The sequence below is a fragment of the Delphinus delphis genome, chromosome 10 (genome assembly GCF_949987515.2).
Source record: "Delphinus delphis chromosome 10, mDelDel1.2, whole genome shotgun sequence".
Lineage (NCBI taxonomy): Eukaryota > Metazoa > Chordata > Mammalia > Artiodactyla > Delphinidae > Delphinus > Delphinus delphis.
The window spans coordinates 85,263,722-85,282,298 of record NC_082692.2 but is presented as its reverse complement, the minus strand read 5'-3'; the positions used below and the strand labels follow the sequence as shown (position 1 = coordinate 85,282,298).

General features: G+C 40.6%; 1 protein-coding gene across 1 annotated transcript in view; it reads left to right on the top strand.

The window, feature by feature from the left end:
• The first annotated feature begins 309 nt into the window (after nucleotides 1–309).
• The window catches only part of EIF4E3 (eukaryotic translation initiation factor 4E family member 3), a 63,747-nt gene continuing 45,479 nt past the window's right edge, over nucleotides 310–18,577 (top strand). Inside the window, exon 1 of the mRNA XM_060022913.1 lies at nucleotides 310–411. The gene's annotated coding sequence lies outside the window, so the exon portion shown is untranslated. The remainder of the gene's footprint in view (nucleotides 412–18,577) is intronic.

Genomic DNA, 18,577 nt, shown 5'->3' with positions numbered 1-18,577 from the left:
CGCGTCGCCGCCATCTCAGGAATGGTGCGCGCAGGAGGCGACGGCCACTCCCTGCGCCTCGGGCGCCGCGGGCTTCACTGCGGACCGGGCCGCGCCACCGCCCGCAGCTCCTGCATCCTCCTCCTCCTCCTCTTCCTTCGCCGCTGCCGCCGCCGCTGCGCCTCTGGGCTCTGCCCCGCGCCGGGCCAGCCGCCGCCGCCGCTGCCGCCGCCGCCGCCGCCGCCGCGGAGCCCCCTCCCCTCCGCCGGAGCGCGCCGCGTGGCCGCCGCCGCCAGCCCCGCCGAGGCTTCCCGCGCCGCCCGGGCCGGGCTGGGCTGGGGGCGCCGCCGCAGCAGCTGCGGGGCCGGGAGGCGGCCGGGAGGGAGGCAGGGCCCAGGACGCGAGGTGGCGGCAGGTCGCGTTTGGCCCCAGGTAACGGGGGTCCGGCGGCGGTGCCCGGCGCCCGCCCTGGGGTCACTGAGGTGGCCGTGCGCGGGGGGGAGGTTGCCTGGGATGGCAGAGTCGGGAGGCCTCGGGGCGTGGGGGCGGGGTGTGGGACCGGAGGATCTGGGATGAGCCCTCTGTCCGCAAGCTCATAGTAATTCACAGTCATCGTCGTGATCACAGCCTTGTAACCTCTAGTATTCAGGTCAGCACTGATGTGGGCGGCAGTGTTCTGGGGAGCTTTACGCCCTCAGCGTTCACAGAAATGACAAAGTTGGTTCTATGCTTAAACCCGCTTTATATCTGAGGAAGCAGAGGCTTGGAGGTCAAGGGAGTTGAGAGCCGGTAAGTGGTAGAGCTGAGATTCAAATTTCACTCGGTGTGATTTCCATGGCCGGACTCACCAGCGACCCTGAAGCATACCCTGCTCTCTGCCCCATTCGTGGTCCCAGTGAAGGCATATGTCAGGGAAAAGAAATTCAGCATTTTCCCTTGATTTGGAAGGTGAATCCCATGCCACCTTCCTCCCAGGGTGTCAGTCCTCTGGGAAGCCCGAAAGGGCAGCCCCTGTTCTGATCCTCAGCTGCACCAGATTCTCTCCAGGCTTTGCGTAGGCCGTTCCCTCTGCCTGGACCAGCCCCTCAACGGGCTCCCCATCCTCTGGGCCACTCTTCTGACCAGTCTAGCTTACTCTGTACCATTGCCCATTCATTTCCTTCTTAGCACTTAATATTTGGTATTATGTATTTTTATTGCTTTTGAAGATCCTGTCGGTTCAGCTGATCTCTAAGCTCCAGGAAGGCAAGCGACTGTGTCTGGTTTTTCCTAACCCTGTATCCCCATGCCTAGGATGGAGAAGCCAGAGTTAAGAAATATGTTCTTTCTCAGGTACACTCATGTTTTGCTTTGTTTTATGCAGAATATTATTTATTGGCATGGCAGGCACTGTGATGGGCATTTTTAGGATGACACAAGATCATAGAAAGCCTTGTCAGACTGAGGAGTCTAAACTTTAGTCTATAGGCAGTCAGGAGCCCTTGGAGGTTTTTGAGGAAAGTGCTGTGATTAGAGAACGACTGATGTGCGTCAGGAAGATTATTTTGACGGTAGTGTTTAAGAGGAATGACAGAGCAGAGTCTGGAAGTCTAGTCCAGAGCCTTAGCCTTTAACGTGCCCAGAAATCACTGGGGATCCTGATTCACTAGGTCTGGATGGGGCTGGAGATGATGCCTTTCTAGTAATTTCTTAGCTGACACTAATGCCTCTGGTCTACAGACCACACTTGGAATAGCAAGGACCTTGAGGGCATTTGGACATTTTGTAAAAATCTAAGTGATGGCCAATGAGGGCCTGACTTAGGGCCCCTAAGCGGCCAGGGACAAGTGGCTGACCAGGCAAGTCTACAGATATTTGTTGACAGAAAAGAGAAGTAGATTTTGGAGAGTGTTTTGGTCAGGAATTGCATTTTGATAATGGTAGCTCAAAAATGTACATGAGTTTCTTTTCTTCATAAAACAAGAAGTCTGGAGGTTAATGGCATGGAATTATTGGCTGTAAATCTGAGTCTCTGAAAATCTTTTAGCCCTTTCCTCGTGATCAGCAGGCTGCTGACACCCCAGCCATTCCCTCGGCATTCCAGGCAGAAAGAAGGAAAAGAAAAGAGCAAAAGCGTCCTTGCCATCTAAGTGGGCCTCCTCTGAAGAGTTTTCTAGAAGGCCTACATGATAACAGACACATATTCATTGGGTACCACTATCAGCAAAGGATATTGGGGAGTGATTTCTTACTTTGATATTTTAGAGCCAGGCACATAGCCACAGACAGTGAGTTCCAGCCTTGATGTGGACCTTAGCACTTGGGCTGCTTCTGCCCAGAGGAAGGGATGCCTTCTTTTAACTCACACAGAGATACCAACTCTGGTTCCTTTATGACACTGTTAAGGGCAGCCTGTGGTCGCTGAGCACTTGCTATGTGCCAGGCGGTGTGCTGAATACTTGACATGTGTTATCTCGTTTCATCATTCTAAGGGCCTTATGGGGTGGGTACTGTTATAATTTCCATTTTGCAGATGAGGCAGAGAGGTTAATTTGTTCAGGCTTTCACCAAAAGTAAGTGTGAGAGCTGGGATTGCAAGGCAGAAAGTCTGACTCTAGAGCCCACGCTCACAACCACCGTATGTATTGCGCCTTCACCATAACTGCAAAAAAAGGTGCTACCTTTGTAAAAACAAAGAACCAAACACTACTGATGTTCACAGAATTAAAGCCGCTTCAAAGAGGGGAGAGATTTCCAAAAGCATCTCATCCAGTGCTTTCATTCTGTGAACTCATACATGGCTGAGTGGGCAGTAGAATCCAGGTCTTCTCACTCCTAGGTCAGTACCCTTACCACTTAGATGAAATCTTCATATTATTTGTTCTAATGATCACTTGACATTTCGCTTAACCTCTTGGAATCTCAAATATTCCCATTTACAAAAGGAGAAATTGGACCAAATGATTTCAGAGGGTCCTCACCTCTGAGGTTCACTTTGTATATGAGAAAATGAAAGATAAATGGTTATACAATCCCGAATGGGGAGAGATTTATTCTGCATAAAAAGACCCATAAGGAGAGACATTAGTTCCTTATGATTTAGGTTTCTCTAAGGTTTCTACTTCTCTCCATGACTCAGTACGCTTCTCTTTGGGATTTGGTTTAGTCATCTTCTCAGGATCAAATAGCAGAAGCAGCAATAGAAAATATATAAATCATGGCTCTCACAGCAGTTATATGCCTGCTTCTTTCATTGTCACCATTTGTTCAGAAGATTAATACTTAAGGAAAAACTATTAACATTTCATTGCCAGAATCAACTTATTTTCCCTTTATTGTTTCTAGGGAGCTTCACTGAAGAATTTAAAAGAGTTTCTTAGGCACCAATTTGAGTGCTAGCGTCTCAAAGCATAACAGCTCGGTGGGATTCTTCCCTCTAAGAAAAATTGCTTCCTTTTGCACATAGATAGAAAAGTTGGGGTTTCCACCCCAAATTAGTTCTGTTACTTCTTTGCTGCACATGTAGGTGATGTGAATGGTAATAGAAGTCTGCTGTTTGGAAGACTGGTTGACAGACCTTGACAGATTCAATCAAGGCCATGGTCCCCATCATCACGGGAGACAGTTTGGCTGATGTCTCCTGTCCAGCCTCAGGCTTCTGGCTAGTCATCTGCCAATGGGCATGTTGAGCATCAAGTTAGAGGAAGTTGGTTTGACTTAGTCTCATCCCAACTCTTAGAAAACAAAATCTATGTCCAATGGATGCTGAGTTATCAAAGGATATTACTTAGATTGGCCTCTCCATGGGAGGGAGTCGTAACTTCAGGACTGCAGATGGACTTGGAGTTAAATATATCTCAGTTCATATCCGAGTCCCATCAATTACTAACATGTATCCTTAGCCAAGTCCTTTACCTCCTCTGAACCTCTGAGCCTCAAAGGCCTTTTGCGAGGAAGATTCCATTAAATTCGATCCATTTACAAAAAAAGAGTGTAACGCAAGGTGTGCGCCCAGGTGGTGTGTAATAAATGGCAAATACATTTTTTGCTCTTACTAGACTATAAATGCCTTGGCTAACCATGGCTTGATTGACTTTTATATTCTCAGCCTAGCCTAGGAGGATGCCACACACACACACAGACACACACACGGACACACACACACACACACACATATATGTGTATATGTCTCAATATTTGTGTGGCAGGTGTGAATGTCAGTCTATAAAATCAAGGGTGCCAGAAATATAACTGCTTCGTAGAAACTTAATTTCTGACTGAGTTGCCATTTTGCATTGATGGTGAAGAAAAACATGTAAACTTGGTGCTTCTGGGGTTTCATCATGGACCTTTGCTTCTTTGGGATGTGCCGTAATTCCAGGCTAGTGCCCAGATGGCCCGGCACACAGTCATTCAGGGTAGTGTGTGCGTGTGTATGGGAGGTCAGTAATGTTTGGTCAGTTGTAGCCATGTTTTTTCTGTCCTTATAAGCCATTGTGGTTTGGTGATTCTTAGCTGTCTCATGCCAGACTTGGGGTGTGAGAATAGGGGCTGAGAATATATATCGTATTAGGTGTCACTCAGCTGTATGTCTGGGAAACCCAGTGCAGATGCCCTCTCTCAGTACCCTCTCGCTCCTCCCTTCTGCCTTCGTCTCTGGGGACTCCCTGTCTACTCCAGCATTGGGGAATACTGTTCTTTCTGTTCTTCTGGATAGTGTAATTGGTCAGTTCTCCTGGGAATCGGTGGTCCCAGAATTTAGGTGTTTGGGAGAACAAAAGTCAGGAAGCTACCTTCCGTAAACCTCTCCTTGGCGAGGAAGCCTGGACCCTGCTATCTGCTTCAGTGTGGGGAAGGAAAGGGAAAAACAGGAAGAAAAATGATCAGGTCATATCTCAAAATATTGTCCTTGCTGTATATGTTTGTTGAATGAATGACTGAATATGTCATTCATGTGTACACGCATGGCATACTGTCATACTTCTAATAAGCAAAATATGGTTTAGTGAAAACTCTTTTAACAGTTTTCTCCATGTGCAAAAAAATGAAGTTGGACCCTTACCTCACAAATATAATGTACAAAAATTAATTCAAAATGTATCCTAGACATAAATGTAAGGGCTAAAACTGTAAAACTTAGAAGAAAACATAGGAGTGAATTTTCATAACTTTAGATTAGGCAATAGTTTCTTAGATATGACACCAAAAGGATGAGCAAAAAATGGAAAAGATAGATAAATTGGATTTTATTAAATTTTTAAAGTTTGCACTTCAAAGAACACCTTCAAGAAAGTGAAAAGACAACCTACAGAATGCGAGAAGGTATTTTCAAGTTATATGTCTGATGAGGGAATTGTGTCTGGAATATATAAAGAATGCCTATGAATCAACAGTAAAAAGCCAAACAGTCCAGTTTAAAATTGGGCAAAGGATTTGAATAGGCATTTCTTCAAAAAGATATACAAATGGCCAATAAATACATGGGAAGATGCTTACCATCGTTAATCATTAAAAAGATGCAAATCAAAGCCATAGTGAGATACCACTTCACACCTAGTGGGATGGCTGTTATCAAAAAAATAGCAAGTGTTGACGATGATGTGGAGAAATTAGAACCTCATACAATGCTGGTGTATAAATATAAAACGATGCAGCTGTTTTGGAAAATAGTTAGGAAATTTGTCATAAGTTAAACATAGAGTTACCTATGACCCAGCAGTGTATACCACTCCTAGGTATATACCCAAGAGAAATAAAAACATGTCCACATAAAATTTAGACACAGATGTTTATAGCAGCATTTCTCATACTAGCCAAGGGGGGAGTAATCCAATTGTCAGTGGATGAGTGGATAAACAAAATGTGAATTCTCCACGTAGTGGAATATTGCACACTCATAAAAGGGAATGAAGTACTGACATATGCTGCAACATGGACGAACCTTGAAAACATTATGCTAAGTGGAAGAAGTCAAATGCAAAAGACCAGGTATTGTACACTTGCATTTCTATAAAATGGCCAGAGTTGGCACATCTGTGGAGACAGAAAGCACATTGGTAGTTGCCAGGGACTTGAGGTAGAGGGGATTGAAGAGTGACTGCAAATGAGTATTGGAGCATTTGTTTTGGGGGTGATGAAGTTGTTCTAAAATTAGGTAGTGATAGTTGCACAACTCTGGATGTCCTAAGCAAGTAACATAATTGTGAAAAAAACCCCATATTTCATATTAAAGTCAGGTCACCTCTGTAACCTTAGGAAGTATCCTTATCAAAAGAGTGCTGCCGGCCTAGAATGTGACATGGACTCCTCATTGCTTCCTGAGTGAATGTAAGCCTTTAAGGTGTGAACTCTCGGGCCCTTCCCTGGGGTTGGTCACAGAAATCAGTATGTCTTGCCATAAGGTTATGTGTACAAGGGTTGTGTCTTTGGTTTGCTTCCGTATTTACATGCTTTGATGCCGAAATGAACTTGGGAGGAGGGATTAAGAAATTCTTATTCAGTCACTAGCTTTGCAGTACAGTGTCTACCCATTGGGAAAGATGTTTTGTTTTTTTTTAGATCCATTAGTGCGCCAAGGTGTTTTGCATACACTGTCTAGTTTACTTCTACAAAACCCTGTACCCCCATTTTACAGATGAGGAACCTTGACTCTTATGTTAATTACAGCAGTTAATTACATAGTCTATAGTGGTAAAGCAAGGTTAAAGTCTGGTCTACCTGGCCTGAAAGCCTGAATTCTTAATAAGTACACATACAGGGCTGCGTTGACTAATACATAATTGAGGGGGGGAAAAACCTATCAACATCTTATAAATAAATACTAAACTGAAGGTTGTATTACTTGGTACAGAATTGAGAAAAACCATTATGCTATAGGCGGTATTTTAATCGTTTGAAAATGAACACTTCTAACATTTAGAAGAAACAAAAATATACACTTGTTACCACTTAAAATCTCATTTTTGATATTTTGGTAGTATATTTTTTTCAAAGAGTTATAGCCATGGCTGCAAGTGAGAAAAAAGCCTTTTATGTGGCCCCTCTCTTTTCTATTATATGATGTTTAATAGCCGCTTCAACTCCCTCTAGGGTTAAATCATGTTGTGATCCTAAATTTTGCTTTCGAAAGATGGAATGCAACTATCAGGACAAGGGTGCTACTGTGAGTGCCAAAGATGATAGGATCAAACCTGTTGCTTAAACGTCCTCTTCCTGTGTGTGGAATCATGATATAATTAGATATCAGAGCTACTACTTCTATAATCCTCTCCTCCCCCTCCTCTCTTATTTACTCAAAAATCAAATCGTGCATTGATTGTTGTTATTTTCTATTCTAGAGAATTATAGAGACTATAATTTTTAAGATACAGATTTTTGGAGTACATCCTTATCTAATGGTCTAAGCTATGGTACTGAGGCCCATAAGACACACCTTTAGGGATGTACCTACTCCTTCTTGATTTTCTGTTTTACCAGTTATCCAATAACTTTCTTGTAATGAAAAATGAACGTTTAACTCTTTAAAATACCCACCCTCTATACACATTCGCATCCACACACATAAATTCTTCCTCCGCCCGCCCCAAGCTTTGCACTGGGTTTTGATTTAGATGAAGTATAGAATCTTTCACTGGCCAGAATTCTTACCACTGTTAGGGAGAGTATCTGCAAAAATAAAAGGGGCTTACCTCGGAGACAAGGCAGACCGATTTTGATGGTGAAACAAGCCACATAAAAGGCATGACTTTGGCACATTTCTCCTTAGACTTCCGTGTGATTTTAGGAAGGTCTGATTTCAGTGTCACAGACATTATGAGTTAACAGCTGCATTTCTCAGAGCCACCCCACCCCCTGCTGCCACCCTTCTGCCACTCTCCTAACAGGCATAGAACTCTAATGAATACAAGTTAGTTAGAGTCAACGTGGCATCAGTGAGCTGTGGAATTGTAAAATTCCATCCTGTGTAGTGTAGTTCACAGCTCAATCATACATGATAACTACATTTTGTGAATTGTACACCTTTTTTGTTTTCCTTAGAGCTAATGATTGTGGTTTTTCCTCCCTGTAAAGTGATGTGTGCCTGTAACCCACTCAATTTTTTTTTTTTTTTTTGCGGTAGGCGGGCCTCTCATTGTTGTGGCCTCTCCTGTTGCAGAGCAACAGGCTCCGGATGCGCAGGCTGAGCGGCCATGGCTCACGGGCGCAGCCGCTCCGCGGCATGTGGGATCTTACCGGACCGGGGCACGAACCCGTGTCCCCTGCATCGGCAGGCGGACTCTCAACCACTGCGCCACCAGGGAAACCCCCACTCAAACTTTTTGACAGAACCATATAGTTTCACTCACTACAGCCAAACTCATCATCCAATCAGGTGGTTGTATTTTTGTCCTTGGAGACATCTCTCCTGGAACCTTCATTCTCTTCAATCTGATCTGAACAGCCGTCTGCACGACTGTTGCCCTGGCACTTCCCTTCAACGTTATGTTTGTCTCTTCACTACCTTCCTATGTCAGAGCTCCTGTTTCCTGTAGCCCACATCTTTTTCTTCTTCTTTCCTTCTCTTTCTTTCTTTTTTCATTTCTTTATTTATAAATTTATTTATTTTTTGGCTGTGTTGCGTCTTTGTTGCTGTGCGAGGGCTTTCTCCAGTTGCGGCGAGCGGGGGCCACTCTTCATCGCGGCGCGCGGGCCTCTCACTGTCGTGGCCTCTCTTGTTGCGGAGCACAGGCTCCAGACGCGCAGGCTCAGTAGCTGTGGCTCACGGGCCCAGCTGCTCTGTGGCATGTGGGATCCTCCCAGACCAGGGCTTGAACCCATGTCCCCCGCATTGGCAGGCAGATTCTCAACCACTGCACCACCAGGGAAGCCCTTTTTTCATTTATTTTTATGTGGTGTATATATCTCAATAAGATTTTACATATCTGAAACCGCACTTTTTTTAACCTTCATACTTGATTGATAGTTTGGCTGGGAATAGAATTCTCCTAGGTTGGAAATAATGGCTAATGATGTTGAGCATCTTCTCATGTGCTTATCTGCCATCTCTGTATCTTCTTTGCCGATAAATCTGTTCAACTTTTTGCCCTTTTTTCATGATACCATTTGTATATATTTTTATTATTGATTTTTGAAAGTTTTAAGAATATATTCTGGAGTCAAGTTCTTTTTAAGATATATGATTCACAAATATTTTCTCTTGGTCTGTGGCTTCTCTTTTTATTCTTTTAATAGTGTCTTTTGACAAGCACAAGATTTTGATTTTCACCAAGTCCAGTTTATCATTTTGAATTATTTTATGCATCTGATTTTGCTGTCATATCTAAGACATCTTTGCCTAAGTCAGGGTCACAAAGATTTTCTTCTGCATTTTCTTCTAGAGGTTTTATTTTCTTAAAATTTTATGTTTCATATTAAGCTCAGTCTTATAAACGGTATGAGGTATGGGAGGTATGGATTGAAGTTCTTTTTTTTTGCATATGGTTAGCCAATTGTTCCATCCCTCTCTTGAAAAACTACTATTGTTCACACAATTGCCTTTGCATTTTTGTCAAAAATCAATGGTTCATATATATATGTGTGTTTGTTTCTGGACTCGCTATTCTGTTCAGTTTATCTACATCTATCTTGAGGGCGATACTACAGTGTATCGATTAATGTGGCTTTTCAATAAGCTTTTAAAATCAGGGAGTGTTATTTCTCCAAATTTGTTCTTCTTTTTCAGAATGTTTTGGCTATTCTGAGTTATTAGCATTTATATATAGATCTTAGAATCAGTTTGTCAAATTCTACAAAAAAGCCTGTTAGGATTTTAATTGGGATTGTGTATAGATCAATTTGGGGAGAATTGAAATCTTAACAATACTCCATCTTCCTATACATGATCAAGGTATATTTCTCCATTTTTTTAGGTCTTTAATTTCTTTCAGCAATATTTTGTAGTTATCAGTGTACAGTTTTTACACATCTTTCATCACATTTATCCATAAGTATTTCATATTTTTGATACTATTATAAATGGTATTTTTAAAAACTTCCATTTCTCATTCTTCAATCCTAGTATATAAACATATTATTGAGTTTCGTATTGATCTTGTATCCTGAGATTTTATTAAACTCACTTATTAATTCTAGTAGCTTTTTGGGGTAAATTCCATGAGGTTTTGTACATAGATGATTGTGTTGTCTGTGAATAAGGACAGTTTTACTTTTTCTTTTCCAATGCTTTTTATTTCTTTTTCTTGCCTTATTGCACTGGCAATAAGTACAATGTTAAATAGAAGTGATGAGAATGGACCTCATTAGTCTCTTCCCCCATATTAGAGGAAAAGCATTCAGTTTTTCACCATTAAGCATGATATTAGCTGTGGGTTTTTGTAGATACCTGTAGATGAGGAAGTTCCCTTCTATCTGTACTTCCCTGAGAGTTTTTTTTTTTTTAAATCAGGAATGAATGTTGGATTGGCAAATGCTTTTTCTGCATCTTTTGAGATGATTTACTATTTCAGTTTGTTAAATGACGAATTCTATTAATTGACTCCCAAGTGTTAAACCAATGTGCATTCCTGTGAGAACCTCTAGTTAGTCATGATGTATTATCCTTTTTATGTTTTCTTATATCCTACTTGCTAAGATTTTGTTTGAGAGTTTTGCATCTATATTCATGAAGGTTATTGGTTTCTAATTTTCTCCTCTTGTACTGGTTTGTCTATTTTTTGCTTCAGAGTGGGGCTGGCCTAATAGAATGAGTTGGAAAGTATTCTCTCCTTTCCAGGTTTTTTTTGTGTGTGTGTGTGTAGTTTGTGTAGAAGAAGAATTTATGTAGTTGGTATTATTTTTTCCTTAAATATTTGGTAGAATTCACGAGTGAAGCCATTTGAGCCTTGAATTTCCTCTGTGGGAAGGTATTTAACTACGTATTACATTTCTTCTATAGATATATGGCTATTCAAGTTAGTATCTATTTCTTGAGTAAACTTTGGTAGTTTGTGTCTTTCAAGGAATTTTTCCATCTCCAATGTTAATTCATTTTCAGAGACTTATCAATCAGCCCTTTGTTTTCTTTAGAATTCCCTTGCTATCTGTAGAGTCTGCTTGATATCATCTATCTCATTCCTGATTTTGGTAGTTTGTTTCTTCTCAATTTTTTCCTGAACAGTCTGACTAGAGGTTTGTCAGTTTTTTTTAATCTCAAAGAACTATATTTTGGTTTCATTCATTTTCTCTGTTGTTTTTCTGTTTTCCACTTTATTGGTTTCTACTCTGATCTTTATTATTTCCTTTCTTTTACTTAATTTGAGTCCAGTTTTCTCTTTCCAGTTTCTTAACATGAAGCTGAGTTCATTGATTTGAGACCACTATTCTAAGTATTCTTATTATAAAATTTTCCCTCAGTACTATTTTAGCAGCCTCCCACAAATTTGATGTATGTGTTTTCATACTTATTCATTTGAAAATACTTTCTAATTTCCCTTTTGATTGCTTTTTTGAACCATGGGTTATATAGAAGTGTGTTATTAACTTATATATATTTGGAGATTCCCAGGGATATTGCTGTTATTGATTTTTAATTTAATTCCATTGTATCAGAGAACATACGCATGTGACTTGAATTCTATTAAATTTATTGTGATTTGTTTTATGGCCCAGAATATGGTCTGTCTTACTTAAATGCTCCTTGTGTACTTGAAAAGAATGTGTATTGTGTGGTTGTTAAATAGAATGTTCTATAAATGTCCGACCAAGTCAGTCGATAATGTTGTTGAAATATTTTATACTCTTAGTGATTTTCCGTCTACTTGTTCTATCAGTTATTGAGAGAGGGGTGTTGAAATCTCAGACTATAATTATCGATTTTCATATTTCTCTTAGCACTTCTAACGGTTTTTTCTTCATGTATTTTGGAGTTCTGTTATCGTCAGGAGCAACATGTTTAGAATTGCTGTGTCCTCTTGATGAAGTAACTCCTTTATATTATTAATTGACCTGGTAATATTCTTTGCTCTGAAATTTAATTAGTGTGATAATAATATAAACACTCCAGTTTTCTTTTGATTAGAAGTGGCACAGTATATCTTTTATCTACTCTTATTTTTTTATTTAAAAAATTATTTCATGGTAGGATATGCTCATAAAATCAAGCTAAGGATCAATGTAATGTCTAATTTTGCTTAACAGGCTATGCCTGGGACTTCAGGATGTCTGCTTGTATGTGTGTGTTTACGTGTGTACATGGGTGTGTGGTTTCGAATGAATTCTTGAAGTTCTTTTATTTTCTTAACAGTTTTTCTCATATAGTCTTGGTTCATGGGAGGTGCTCAGTAAATATTTGTTAAATTGAAAGTTTTTGTGTATTACCTGCAGAAAGAAAAATAGACTTTCTATCCTTTTTACTTTTAACCTGCTTCTGTCCTGTTGCCTTTCTGCTCTTTTATTTGTTGTTGTTAAGTTTTGTTTTATGTCCAGGATGTAATCTATATTAGTGAACATTCTAGAGCATTTGAAAAAAATGTGTATTCTGCTAAAGTGCGGTCTATCTCAGTGAGGTATTGTTGACTGATTTTGTTGTTCATTTCTTCTTTACCTGTGCTGATGTTCTGTCTCATAGTTCTATCAATTGCTGAGAGTGGAGTGTTTAAGTCTTCAACTATAATTGTGGATTGCCTTTCTCCTGTCTGCTCTTTCAGGGTCTGCTTTGTGTATTTTGAGGCTCTTTTGTTTGGTGCACACGTGTTTGGAGTCATTATGTCTTCCTGGTGGGTTGATCCTTTCATCCTTAGGTAACGTCGTTTGTCTCTAGTAAACTTTGCTCTGAAATCTATTTTATCTGATATTAGGAGAGCCGCTCTTACTTCTTTGTTTTAGATTCATATTTACATGGTATATCTTTTTCCATCCTTTTCCTTTCCATTTAACCATGTTGTATTTGAAGTGAGTTTTTTGTATATAGGATATTGTAGGATCACGGGGGTTTTGCTCGTGTCATTGTTTGTTTGTTGGATCCACTCTGCCTGGTGAAGGTAGAAGCCTAAGCTCCCCTCCTGGCCTTGTTGGGGCTTTTCTTGTCTGTACCCATCGTCATTTCCAGGTTGTCAGCTTTTCCAGCTCCAAATCTGGGATATATGTGGCCAAAAAAAAAAAAAAAGAAGAAGAAGAAAAAAAATCCCAAGGAACTCACCATCATGTCATTCCTTGGGTCCCAAGGTCCCTAGCTGGTGTGCCACCTTCTTTAAACCTTCTGTTTGTTTCGTATATAATGTTTAGGAGTTTTCACTGTACTCTGTGAGAAAAACTGAGGAAAGCATTTCTACTCCATCTCGCTGGAAGCATATTTCTTCTCCATTGTCTCTGAAAAGATGTGTTACTGGACACAGAATTCTAAGATGACATTTTTTAAATTTCAGCACTTTGAAGAGATTGCTCCGCTATCCTCTTGCTTGTATTATTTCCCATGAAAACTCTTCTCTAATCCTTATTTTTGTTTCTCTGTTCATAGCGTATCTTTTTCCTGGTATCGAACAATTGGATTATGCTCTGCTTTGGTGTGATTTTCTTCATGTTTTTGGTGTTTGGAGTTCATTGAGATTCTTGGATCTGTTGGTTTATATCTCTTAAACAGTCCCTCTCTGGAAGCAGATGGTTCGACCAAATTTACAGCCAGTGCTAAAACAGCTGTTAGTTTGTAGTTGAACTCTGATGTTTACTAGTCCTGTATTGTTTATTTAATAAGCATCTATAGTCTTTGTACACTTTTTCCACAGTGTTCTGTTTTTAGCATTTGGGAGCATAATTCGAATCCTTCCCTAAGTCAGAGGCCGAGCTCATTTTTCATATGACAGAGAGACGTCTTCAGGGAGGTGAAACTTGTCCTCAAGAGAAGAGTTTGTACATGTTAGGAGCACAGGCGTGGAACCAGACTGACTTGGGTTTCAACTCTGTACGTCTTGCTGTGTAATTGTGGGAATGTTCTTTAACCATTTTGAGCCTCCAGTGTGTAAAACGGGGATGATAATTGTATCTACCTCATAGGGTTGATATGTGGAATAGCTGAGATAAGTAAATGTGGAACATAGTTAAGCAGTCGTGAAATTGTAGCTATTATTGCTGTTGGTATTTTTTTTTAAAGTAGTCTGTATTTTTTAGTGCAGCTTTAGGTTGACAGTAAAATTGAGCAGAAGGTACAGAGACTTCCGTTACTCCTATTACCCCTACATATGCACTTCCTCCCCTACTGTCAAAATCCCACCCAGAGAGGTCCATTTGTTACAATCCATGAACCTACATTGACACATCATTGTCATCCAAAGTCTGTCGTTTACATTAGGATTCAGTCTTGGTGCTGTACATTCACTGGGTTTGGGCAAATGTATAAGGACATGTATCTGCTATTAGAGTACCGTACAGAGTAGTTTCACTGCCCTAAAATTCCTCTTTTCTTTGTCTATTCCTCCCTCCCTCCCCGCTAACTCCTGGCAAATACTGATCCTTTTACCGTCTCCATGTTTTTCCGTTTTCCAGAGTGTCATATAGTCGGAATCATATAGTACGTAGCCTTTTCCGATTGACTTCTGTCACTTAGTAATATGCACTTAAGCCTCCTCATGTCTTTTCATGGCTTGATAGTTCATTTCTTTTTATCCTTGAATAATATTCCAGTTAATCGTTGTACCATAGTTTATTTATCCATTCACCTGCTGAAGGACATCTTGGGTGCTTCCGGGTTTTGGCAATTATGAATCAAGTTGCTATAAACATTTATCTGCAGATTTTTGTGTGAACATATTTTCAACTACAGTACTTTGGCTAAATATCAAATAATACGATGGCTGGATCGTATGGTAAGAGTATGTTTAGGTTTGTAAGAAATCGCCACTGTCTTCCACAATGGCTGTACCATTTGCATTACCACCAGCCATGAAAGAGAGTTCCTGTTGCTCCAAGTCTTCATCAGCATTTGGTGTTGTCAGTGTTTTGGATTTTGGCCATTCTAATCAGTGTGTACTCACATCTTGTTGTTGTTTTGATTCGTAATTCCCTAATGACACGTGTTGTTGAGCATATTTTCATATGCTTATTTGCCATCTGTATACCTTCTTTGGTAAGTTGTCTGTTCAGGTCTTTGCCCATTTTTAAATCAGGTTGTTCATTTTCTTATTGTTGAGTTTTAAGAGTTCTTTGTATATTTTGGAACTGTTGGCATTTTAATTTGAATGATCATTGTCTTAAGTGCTTGGACAAAGGCTTTGTTGAGACCTCAGCATTCCAGGCTGCAAAACATGAAAAATGTTTTTTTTCATCTTTTGGAAGGAGGTAGAGAAATTATCTTCACCTGAAAAATATTACAGGATGTTCCCAAAGGAACATCTTGATCAAAAAGAATTTCCAGCTACCTCTTAGATATATTGTGACTTCATGGGCCTTCCATGCTGTGAACTTTCCCCACAAAATTAGCTTGTACCATGTGTTTCTTGATGATTGCCTTAGTAAGTAGTGGGAAATGACTGCTCATCACAGCCTTGCCTTTCTTCTGTGTCTTTCTTACATGCATGTCAGTTAACAAGGGCCTGTGCTGCAATCAGCAGCAGTGACAGTACACCTGTTAACAAATCACCCCAACTTCCAGAGAACTGGCCTAGATCATTCTGTAAAACATAGTCACTAATGCTATAGAAGAAAAATATGCCCTATTGTTAATGAAGGTGGTATTATATTGTCTGATTTCCATCCTTCACCCCTTCGCTGTGCGTCAGTAGATTTATATCATGGGATTCATTTTCATTTTATGCCTTTTATTTACGCCCCAGTTCTTTTGCAAGTAGTTTTAATTCTCCCTTTTATGAGAGTGAGGCTCTGTGTCTTTGTAGTTCTATATAAAATAAAGGGAGTGATTGTTTTTAAGGCAGATTTGAAAGAAATATAATGGATTTCAGCTACAACAATTTCTCCCCATTTAGAGGAGATGAACACCTAGTTAGATGAAGAACGTCATTCCTAGTATAATTTGAATACATCCTGTTTCCATGACAACTTGTACTTACCAGCTTGCCTGCAAGAGAAGTGTTTACACTGGGGTTCCATTTCTTTTAATTTCAATAATTTCATTCCAGTTTGGGGCTATTTTTTTTTTTTTTTTTTGACATGGGCTGCTTCTGAGGGAAAGAAACCTAAAGACCATTTTGGAGGTAACTTCACCTTCAGAATAAAAGGAGGGGATGCACAGGGCAAATGTTAATGAGCACGGGAAATGAAGATATTTTTGCAGGTCATACTCATTTTCTCCTATCTTCCAGTTAAATTAAATCAACAGAGATGATGCAACAACTTATTAAGATGCTATTTGATTGGACAGAGAATGATTCAGTTATTCATTTCCATCTGGACATTATACTCATTAGGCTTGTTTTCTTACTGCTAATATATGTCTTGCCTTTATGGACGGTTTGTGCCCTCTTACTGCTAAATTTCGATTCTTGCAAAGAGTATGGTCTTATTCATGGTTTTCCCTCAGAATGAAAGATAGGAGATTATTTGCATCATTGACTATGCTTTTGCAACATATGAAAGAAATGATACTGTATTTTCTTGACAAGATTATGTTTCATACAATATAAAAGATGACCCTTGGGTATTTAGGAATGATAGAGAATCAACGCAAAGTTAGGATAATTCAGAGTTTAGTTCTGAGGGATCTAGAAGGTTTTGAAAGGACAAAAATGATTCTTAATTATCTTCAAGATCATCGTCAACATAGTAAATATTTATGACACATGCAAGGTGATCTGTGGGCTACCATGTTGCTCATAACTCCCACTAGGGACCACATTTTGTAACACACTTTGTGTAAGTAATATGTGCCTATCCTTCACTTCCCAGACAAAGACACCATCTTACCATAAAAACCAAGAAACTGTTAAAGAAATACCATAACGTGCAAATTAACATTATCTACAGAATATGTAACAAATGAAAATCAACAGGGAAGAAGTAAAAAACTGACAATATCTTTCTTTATTGGGAGCATGCAGTTCCTGCTGATGGTAAGAGATTGACTGTGTAAGCTTTCATTGGCCTAAAATGCTGTTTGAAAGCATCTTCGTGATTCCTAATGTAGCACTTTGCACACGGTAGTTATTGTTCTAAGAATTTTATGCGATTACAGGTTTTTGGGGTTTTTTTAGAAAACAAGTAATGTGGTTTCATTTCAAAAATTGCTTATTTTCCTTTTCTAATCGCCCATCAGTTGATAATAGCTTCTCAAATTTTAGACTACTCAGCTCTTAAGAAGTACATGACTTATAAAACATTTCATGAATGTTTTAATCACACAGGGATTCATCACCCCAATATTTATTGAGTATACGCTACACGAGCCATCTGTTCTGTGGAGACCACAAAGGTAGGCTTCCCACCCTCAAGGAACTTAGGCTAATATGGAAAATAAGGTACAGGTGGTCATTGCGTAACATGGCTCATCACTTCCTAATAGTTTGCTGAGGAAGTTGATATTTTCTATATCAGGATTTCTTAAGCCATAGAATGATGTGGTTATTTAAGTTTAAACATAAAGCTATAGAAAGCACGATGCCCTTCCTCAGAATACTGGCTTGCAGAATGCTCCCCTTAGCGATATCTGAGCCATAATTGACAGCTCAAAACGAAATCTTATCCATAAAGCAGTGAGCTTCTTAGCCGTGAAGAAGTGACCAGCTGGTTGCTGGTCACTCTACCAGCAATACACTCCCACTATGCCAGCAATTTTCAGCCGCTCTGGGGACTGGAGGCCTCCATGATGGACGTGGCAAGCCACGTGCAACAGCCCGTGCTCCGTGGACGTGCCCCTAGCAAGACCAACCGCCCCGGTTTGCCGAGGACCAAGGAGGGGTTTTCCAGGACTTCCCGTGCCCCAGTCCCAGGCAAACCAGGACAGTCGGTTGCTCTGCACACTCTTCTCTAACTCTCCAGAGTGCAAAGGAGAACACCTGTGTTCAAACAAGCACAGGAGGCGTGCGGCGCTCCCCGCCAGGAACGGGCATCAGGAAACAGTGCCCAGCACTCGCGGGGCACTTTAAGGGCTCACGCAGAGCCTCGCCTCCAGGCAGCACGGCGAGGCAGGGACTAGCGGGGCACTCACTGTTCAAGTGAGAAAAAAGGAGATGCAGAGAGCTTGACTCAGTTTTCCGAAATCACCCAGCTGTTAAGTGTGGGCAGCTCACCTTGCCTCTCTACTGTGCATCTTTTCCTCTCCTTTAAAAACTTCCAAAGACCATGTGGAAGCCTGCTGGCCTTCCTCTTCAGGTCCCGTTTCTCATCTGAGTCATCCTCACCTCTCTGGCTGATTGATGGGCCTGGGGGAGCATTAATAACTAGTCTTCGATAAGGAGTCAGTGGTTTGCAGAGTATATTTATTGCAGGGAGGGGAGGGCACATAGTGGACACAAACCTTGGTAACAAATTAAATGCCCAACAGTAGGAGTTGCTTTTTAGGAAAACTAATGTGCTATCCCCAGAGAGGATACACTGACCGGGGAGAAAGTCTAGAAACTGGGAGATGAATGCACAGACTGTTCCTTTCAAGCAGTAGCTGTTGTATACCCAGTTCATTTACTGAACAGCTCCTGGCGAT